Source organism: Nerophis ophidion, linkage group LG11 (genome assembly GCF_033978795.1).
Source record: "Nerophis ophidion isolate RoL-2023_Sa linkage group LG11, RoL_Noph_v1.0, whole genome shotgun sequence".
Taxonomy (NCBI): Eukaryota; Metazoa; Chordata; class Actinopteri; order Syngnathiformes; family Syngnathidae; genus Nerophis; species Nerophis ophidion.
Genome location: NC_084621.1, coordinates 69,360,531 through 69,369,891, shown reverse-complemented (window position 1 = coordinate 69,369,891; position 9,361 = coordinate 69,360,531).

Sequence of the window (9,361 nt, the reverse complement as noted above, 5' to 3'; positions counted from 1 at the left end):
CTAACCCTAACCCTAACCCTAACCCTAACCCTAACCCTAACCCTAACCCTAACCTAACCCTAACCCTAACCCTAACCCTAACCCTAACCCTAACCCTAACCCTAACCCTAACCCTAACCCTAACCCTAACCCTAACCCTAACCCTAACCCTAACCCTAACCCTAACCCTAACCCTAACCCTAACCCTAACCCTAACCCTAACCCTAACCCTAACCCTAACCCTAACCCTAACCCTAACCCTAACCTAACCCTAACCCTAACCCTAACCCTAACCCTAACCCTAACCCTAACCCTAACCCTAACCCTAACCCTAACCCTAACCCTAACCCTAACCCTACCCCTAACCCTAACCCTAACCCTAACCCTAACCCTAACCCTAACCCTAACCCTAACCCTAACCCTAACCCTAACCCTAACCCTAACCCTAACCCTAACCCTAACCCTAACCCTAACCCTAACCCTAACCCTAACCCTAACCCTAACCCTAACCCTAACCCTAACCCTAACCCTAACCCTAACCCTAACCCTAACCCTAACCCTAACCCTAACCCTAACCCTAACCCTAACCCTAACCCTAACCCTAACCTAACCCTAACCCTAACCCTAACCCTAACCCTAACCCTAACCCTAACCCTAACCCTAACCCTAACCCTAACCCTAACCCTAACCCTAACCCTAACCCTAACCCTAACCCTAACCCTAACCCTAACCCTAACCCTAACCCTAACCCTAACCCTAACCCTAACCCTAACCCTAACCTAACCCTAACCCTAACCCTAACCCTAACCCTAACCCTAACCCTAACCCTAACCCTAACCCTAACACCTAACCCTAACCCTAACCCTAACCCTAACCCTAACCCTAACCCTAACCCTAACCCTAACCCTAACCCTAACCCTAACCCTAACCCTAACCCTAACCCTAACCCTAACCCTAACCCTAACCCTAACCCTAACCCTAACCCTAACCCTAACCCTAACCCTAACCCTAACCCTAACCCTAACCCTAACCCTAACCCTAACCCTAACCCTAACCCTAACCCTAACCCTAACCCTAACCCTAACCCTAACCCTAACCCTAACCTAACCCTAACCCTAACCCTAACCCTAACCCTAACCCTAACCCTAACCCTAACCCTAACCCTAACCCTAACCCTAACCTAACCCTAACCCTAACCCTAACCCTAACCCTAACCCTAACCCTAACCCTAACCCTAACCCTAACCCTAACCCTAACCCTAACCCTAACCCTAACCCTAACCCTAACCCTAACCCTAACCCTAACCCTAACCCTAACCCTAACCCTAACCCTAACCCTAACCCTAACCCTAACCCTAACCCTAACCCTAACCCTAACCCTAACCCTAACCCTAACCCTAACCCTAACCCTAACCCTAACCCTAACCCTAACCCTAACCCTAACCCTAACCCTAACCCTAACCCTAACCCTAACCCTAACCCTAACCCTAACCCTAACCCTAACCCTAACCCTAACCCTAACCCTAACCCTAACCCTAACCCTAACCCTAACCCTAACCCTAACCCTAACCCTAACCCTAACCCTAACCCTAACCCTAACCCTAACCCTAACCCTAACCCTAACCCTAACCCTAACCCTAACCCTAACCCTAACCCTAACCCTAACCCTAACCCTAACCCTAACCCTAACCCTAACCCTAACCCTAACCCTAACCCTAACCCTAACCCTAACCCTAACCCTAACCCTAACCCTAACCCTAACCCTAACCCTAACCCTAACCCTAACCCTAACCCTAACCCTAACCCTAACCCTAACCCTAACCCTAACCCTAACCCTAACCCTAACCCTAACCCTAACCCTAACCCTAACCCTAACCCTAACCCTAACCCTAACCCTAACCCTAACCCTAACCCTAACCCTAACCCTAACCCTAACCCTAACCCTAACCCTAACCCTAACCCTAACCCTAACCCTAACCCTAACCCTAACCCTAACCCTAACCCTAACCCTAACCCTAACCCTAACCCTAACCCTAACCCTAACCCTAACCCTAACCCTAACCCTAACCCTAACCCTAACCCTAACCCTAACCCTAACCCTAACCCTAACCCTAACCCTAACCCTAACCCTAACCCTAACCCTAACCCTAACCCTAACCCTAACCCTAACCCTAACCCTAACCCTAACCCTAACCCTAACCCTAACCCTAACCCTAACCCTAACCCTAACCCTAACCCTAACCCTAACCCTAACCCTAACCCTAACCCTAACCCTAACCCTAACCCTAACCCTAACCCTAACCCTAACCCTAACCCTAACCCTAACCCTAACCCTAACCCTAACCCTAACCCTAACCCTAACCCTAACCCTAACCCTAACCCTAACCCTAACCCTAACCCTAACCCTAACCCTAACCCTAACCCTAACCCTAACCCTAACCCTAACCCTAACCCTAACCCTAACCCTAACCCTAACCGTTGTACGCCTTCGGGGTTCTCGGGGGGTTCTGCGACTGGTGTGGGCGTCGCCCGGGCGGGCTGCAGACGGACCGAGCACACCCTTACCCCAACCCTAATCCTAACCCCAAACCTAACCCGCCAGTGCCTCCAGTCCGTCTTTGGGTGGCGTTCTGCCGGTCGTGGGGCTTCCTGGGGACTCTGTTTGCGAGGGACGTGAGTGCAAGTGGCACCATGTCAGTGTGGTGAGGAGCTCAAACACATTACAGGAGTTGAGGCACAAAAGAACAACCATATTTACATTGTCTTGCGTGGTTGGGCTGAGGGGTCCGTTGTGACACTGCAGGGGAACCGAAGCTCCACCCCTGTAGAGCTCTCATAAATAAGTCCTCCTCCTACTCCACCGGCTCATTCGCTCTCCAGCTGTCGATGAGGGGACATCCAGCTGTGAAGACAAGCAAGAAGCCGTGTGTTAGAGAACAGCCAACCTGATGAGGTCTGAGGGACCGAAACGCGTCGTTGGACAGCCAAAAACATTTGGCCGTGTTTGCCACCACACTGCACACCCAGGAGTTTGGCGTTGTACGCCTTCGGGGTTCTCGGGGGGTTCTGCGACTGGTGTGGGCGTCGCCCGGGCGGGCTGCAGACGGACCGAGCACACCCTTACCCCAACCCTAATCCTAACCCCAAACCTAACCCGCCAGTGCCTCCAGTCCGTCTTTGGGTGGCGTTCTGCCGGTCGTGGGGCTTCCTGGGGACTCTGTTTGCGAGGGACGTGAGTGCAAGTGGCACCATGTCAGTGTGGTGAGGAGCTCAAACACATTACAGGAGTTGAGGCACAAAAGAACAACCATATTTACATTGTCTTGCGTGGTTGGGCTGAGGGGTCCGTTGTGACACTGCAGGGGAACCGAAGCTCCACCCCTGTAGAGCTCTCATAAATAAGTCCTCCTCCTACTCCACCGGCTCATTCGCTCTCCAGCTGTCGATGAGGGGACATCCAGCTGTGAAGACAAGCAAGAAGCCGTGTGTTAGAGAACAGCCAACCTGATGAGGTCTGAGGGACCGAAACGCGTCGTTGGACAGCCAAAAACATTTGGCCGTGTTTGCCACCACACTGCACACCCAGGAGTTTGGCGTTGTACGCCTTCGGGGTTCTCGGGGGGTTCTGCGACTGGTGTGGGCGTCGCCCGGGCGGGCTGCAGACGGACCGAGCACACCCTTACCCCAACCCTAATCCTAACCCCAAACCTAACCCGCCAGTGCCTCCAGTCCGTCTTTGGGTGGCGTTCTGCCGGTCGTGGGGCTTCCTGGGGACTCTGTTTGCGAGGGACGTGAGTGCAAGTGGCACCATGTCAGTGTGGTGAGGAGCTCAAACACATTACAGGAGTTGAGGCACAAAAGAACAACCATATTTACATTGTCTTGCGTGGTTGGGCTGAGGGGTCCGTTGTGACACTGCAGGGGAACCGAAGCTCCACCCCTGTAGAGCTCTCATAAATAAGTCCTCCTCCTACTCCACCGGCTCATTCGCTCTCCAGCTGTCGATGAGGGGACATCCAGCTGTGAAGACAAGCAAGAAGCCGTGTGTTAGAGAACAGCCAACCTGATGAGGTCTGAGGGACCGAAACGCGTCGTTGGACAGCCAAAAACATTTGGCCGTGTTTGCCACCACACTGCACACCCAGGAGTTTGGCGTTGTACGCCTTCGGGGTTCTCGGGGGGTTCTGCGACTGGTGTGGGCGTCGCCCGGGCGGGCTGCAGACGGACCGAGCACACCCTTACCCCAACCCTAATCCTAACCCCAAACCTAACCCGCCAGTGCCTCCAGTCCGTCTTTGGGTGGCGTTCTGCCGGTCGTGGGGCTTCCTGGGGACTCTGTTTGCGAGGGACGTGAGTGCAAGTGGCACCATGTCAGTGTGGTGAGGAGCTCAAACACATTACAGGAGTTGAGGCACAAAAGAACAACCATATTTACATTGTCTTGCGTGGTTGGGCTGAGGGGTCCGTTGTGACACTGCAGGGGAACCGAAGCTCCACCCCTGTAGAGCTCTCATAAATAAGTCCTCCTCCTACTCCACCGGCTCATTCGCTCTCCAGCTGTCGATGAGGGGACATCCAGCTGTGAAGACAAGCAAGAAGCCGTGTGTTAGAGAACAGCCAACCTGATGAGGTCTGAGGGACCGAAACGCGTCGTTGGACAGCCAAAAACATTTGGCCGTGTTTGCCACCACACTGCACACCCAGGAGTTTGGCGTTGTACGCCTTCGGGGTTCTCGGGGGGTTCTGCGACTGGTGTGGGCGTCGCCCGGGCGGGCTGCAGACGGACCGAGCACACCCTTACCCCAACCCTAATCCTAACCCCAAACCTAACCCGCCAGTGCCTCCAGTCCGTCTTTGGGTGGCGTTCTGCCGGTCGTGGGGCTTCCTGGGGACTCTGTTTGCGAGGGACGTGAGTGCAAGTGGCACCATGTCAGTGTGGTGAGGAGCTCAAACACATTACAGGAGTTGAGGCACAAAAGAACAACCATATTTACATTGTCTTGCGTGGTTGGGCTGAGGGGTCCGTTGTGACACTGCAGGGGAACCGAAGCTCCACCCCTGTAGAGCTCTCATAAATAAGTCCTCCTCCTACTCCACCGGCTCATTCGCTCTCCAGCTGTCGATGAGGGGACATCCAGCTGTGAAGACAAGCAAGAAGCCGTGTGTTAGAGAACAGCCAACCTGATGAGGTCTGAGGGACCGAAACGCGTCGTTGGACAGCCAAAAACATTTGGCCGTGTTTGCCACCACACTGCACACCCAGGAGTTTGGCGTTGTACGCCTTCGGGGTTCTCGGGGGGTTCTGCGACTGGTGTGGGCGTCGCCCGGGCGGGCTGCAGACGGACCGAGCACACCCTTACCCCAACCCTAATCCTAACCCCAAACCTAACCCGCCAGTGCCTCCAGTCCGTCTTTGGGTGGCGTTCTGCCGGTCGTGGGGCTTCCTGGGGACTCTGTTTGCGAGGGACGTGAGTGCAAGTGGCACCATGTCAGTGTGGTGAGGAGCTCAAACACATTACAGGAGTTGAGGCACAAAAGAACAACCATATTTACATTGTCTTGCGTGGTTGGGCTGAGGGGTCCGTTGTGACACTGCAGGGGAACCGAAGCTCCACCCCTGTAGAGCTCTCATAAATAAGTCCTCCTCCTACTCCACCGGCTCATTCGCTCTCCAGCTGTCGATGAGGGGACATCCAGCTGTGAAGACAAGCAAGAAGCCGTGTGTTAGAGAACAGCCAACCTGATGAGGTCTGAGGGACCGAAACGCGTCGTTGGACAGCCAAAAACATTTGGCCGTGTTTGCCACCACACTGCACACCCAGGAGTTTGGCGTTGTACGCCTTCGGGGTTCTCGGGGGGTTCTGCGACTGGTGTGGGCGTCGCCCGGGCGGGCTGCAGACGGACCGAGCACACCCTTACCCCAACCCTAATCCTAACCCCAAACCTAACCCGCCAGTGCCTCCAGTCCGTCTTTGGGTGGCGTTCTGCCGGTCGTGGGGCTTCCTGGGGACTCTGTTTGCGAGGGACGTGAGTGCAAGTGGCACCATGTCAGTGTGGTGAGGAGCTCAAACACATTACAGGAGTTGAGGCACAAAAGAACAACCATATTTACATTGTCTTGCGTGGTTGGGCTGAGGGGTCCGTTGTGACACTGCAGGGGAACCGAAGCTCCACCCCTGTAGAGCTCTCATAAATAAGTCCTCCTCCTACTCCACCGGCTCATTCGCTCTCCAGCTGTCGATGAGGGGACATCCAGCTGTGAAGACAAGCAAGAAGCCGTGTGTTAGAGAACAGCCAACCTGATGAGGTCTGAGGGACCGAAACGCGTCGTTGGACAGCCAAAAACATTTGGCCGTGTTTGCCACCACACTGCACACCCAGGAGTTTGGCGTTGTACGCCTTCGGGGTTCTCGGGGGGTTCTGCGACTGGTGTGGGCGTCGCCCGGGCGGGCTGCAGACGGACCGAGCACACCCTTACCCCAACCCTAATCCTAACCCCAAACCTAACCCGCCAGTGCCTCCAGTCCGTCTTTGGGTGGCGTTCTGCCGGTCGTGGGGCTTCCTGGGGACTCTGTTTGCGAGGGACGTGAGTGCAAGTGGCACCATGTCAGTGTGGTGAGGAGCTCAAACACATTACAGGAGTTGAGGCACAAAAGAACAACCATATTTACATTGTCTTGCGTGGTTGGGCTGAGGGGTCCGTTGTGACACTGCAGGGGAACCGAAGCTCCACCCCTGTAGAGCTCTCATAAATAAGTCCTCCTCCTACTCCACCGGCTCATTCGCTCTCCAGCTGTCGATGAGGGGACATCCAGCTGTGAAGACAAGCAAGAAGCCGTGTGTTAGAGAACAGCCAACCTGATGAGGTCTGAGGGACCGAAACGCGTCGTTGGACAGCCAAAAACATTTGGCCGTGTTTGCCACCACACTGCACACCCAGGAGTTTGGCGTTGTACGCCTTCGGGGTTCTCGGGGGGTTCTGCGACTGGTGTGGGCGTCGCCCGGGCGGGCTGCAGACGGACCGAGCACACCCTTACCCCAACCCTAATCCTAACCCCAAACCTAACCCGCCAGTGCCTCCAGTCCGTCTTTGGGTGGCGTTCTGCCGGTCGTGGGGCTTCCTGGGGACTCTGTTTGCGAGGGACGTGAGTGCAAGTGGCACCATGTCAGTGTGGTGAGGAGCTCAAACACATTACAGGAGTTGAGGCACAAAAGAACAACCATATTTACATTGTCTTGCGTGGTTGGGCTGAGGGGTCCGTTGTGACACTGCAGGGGAACCGAAGCTCCACCCCTGTAGAGCTCTCATAAATAAGTCCTCCTCCTACTCCACCGGCTCATTCGCTCTCCAGCTGTCGATGAGGGGACATCCAGCTGTGAAGACAAGCAAGAAGCCGTGTGTTAGAGAACAGCCAACCTGATGAGGTCTGAGGGACCGAAACGCGTCGTTGGACAGCCAAAAACATTTGGCCGTGTTTGCCACCACACTGCACACCCAGGAGTTTGGCGTTGTACGCCTTCGGGGTTCTCGGGGGGTTCTGCGACTGGTGTGGGCGTCGCCCGGGCGGGCTGCAGACGGACCGAGCACACCCTTACCCCAACCCTAATCCTAACCCCAAACCTAACCCGCCAGTGCCTCCAGTCCGTCTTTGGGTGGCGTTCTGCCGGTCGTGGGGCTTCCTGGGGACTCTGTTTGCGAGGGACGTGAGTGCAAGTGGCACCATGTCAGTGTGGTGAGGAGCTCAAACACATTACAGGAGTTGAGGCACAAAAGAACAACCATATTTACATTGTCTTGCGTGGTTGGGCTGAGGGGTCCGTTGTGACACTGCAGGGGAACCGAAGCTCCACCCCTGTAGAGCTCTCATAAATAAGTCCTCCTCCTACTCCACCGGCTCATTCGCTCTCCAGCTGTCGATGAGGGGACATCCAGCTGTGAAGACAAGCAAGAAGCCGTGTGTTAGAGAACAGCCAACCTGATGAGGTCTGAGGGACCGAAACGCGTCGTTGGACAGCCAAAAACATTTGGCCGTGTTTGCCACCACACTGCACACCCAGGAGTTTGGCGTTGTACGCCTTCGGGGTTCTCGGGGGGTTCTGCGACTGGTGTGGGCGTCGCCCGGGCGGGCTGCAGACGGACCGAGCACACCCTTACCCCAACCCTAATCCTAACCCCAAACCTAACCCGCCAGTGCCTCCAGTCCGTCTTTGGGTGGCGTTCTGCCGGTCGTGGGGCTTCCTGGGGACTCTGTTTGCGAGGGACGTGAGTGCAAGTGGCACCATGTCAGTGTGGTGAGGAGCTCAAACACATTACAGGAGTTGAGGCACAAAAGAACAACCATATTTACATTGTCTTGCGTGGTTGGGCTGAGGGGTCCGTTGTGACACTGCAGGGGAACCGAAGCTCCACCCCTGTAGAGCTCTCATAAATAAGTCCTCCTCCTACTCCACCGGCTCATTCGCTCTCCAGCTGTCGATGAGGGGACATCCAGCTGTGAAGACAAGCAAGAAGCCGTGTGTTAGAGAACAGCCAACCTGATGAGGTCTGAGGGACCGAAACGCGTCGTTGGACAGCCAAAAACATTTGGCCGTGTTTGCCACCACACTGCACACCCAGGAGTTTGGCGTTGTACGCCTTCGGGGTTCTCGGGGGGTTCTGCGACTGGTGTGGGCGTCGCCCGGGCGGGCTGCAGACGGACCGAGCACACCCTTACCCCAACCCTAATCCTAACCCCAAACCTAACCCGCCAGTGCCTCCAGTCCGTCTTTGGGTGGCGTTCTGCCGGTCGTGGGGCTTCCTGGGGACTCTGTTTGCGAGGGACGTGAGTGCAAGTGGCACCATGTCAGTGTGGTGAGGAGCTCAAACACATTACAGGAGTTGAGGCACAAAAGAACAACCATATTTACATTGTCTTGCGTGGTTGGGCTGAGGGGTCCGTTGTGACACTGCAGGGGAACCGAAGCTCCACCCCTGTAGAGCTCTCATAAATAAGTCCTCCTCCTACTCCACCGGCTCATTCGCTCTCCAGCTGTCGATGAGGGGACATCCAGCTGTGAAGACAAGCAAGAAGCCGTGTGTTAGAGAACAGCCAACCTGATGAGGTCTGAGGGACCGAAACGCGTCGTTGGACAGCCAAAAACATTTGGCCGTGTTTGCCACCACACTGCACACCCAGGAGTTTGGCGTTGTACGCCTTCGGGGTTCTCGGGGGGTTCTGCGACTGGTGTGGGCGTCGCCCGGGCGGGCTGCAGACGGACCGAGCACACCCTTACCCCAACCCTAATCCTAACCCCAAACCTAACCCGCCAGTGCCTCCAGTCCGTCTTTGGGTGGCGTTCTGCCGGTCGTGGGGCTTCCTGGGGACTCTGTTTGCGAGGGACGT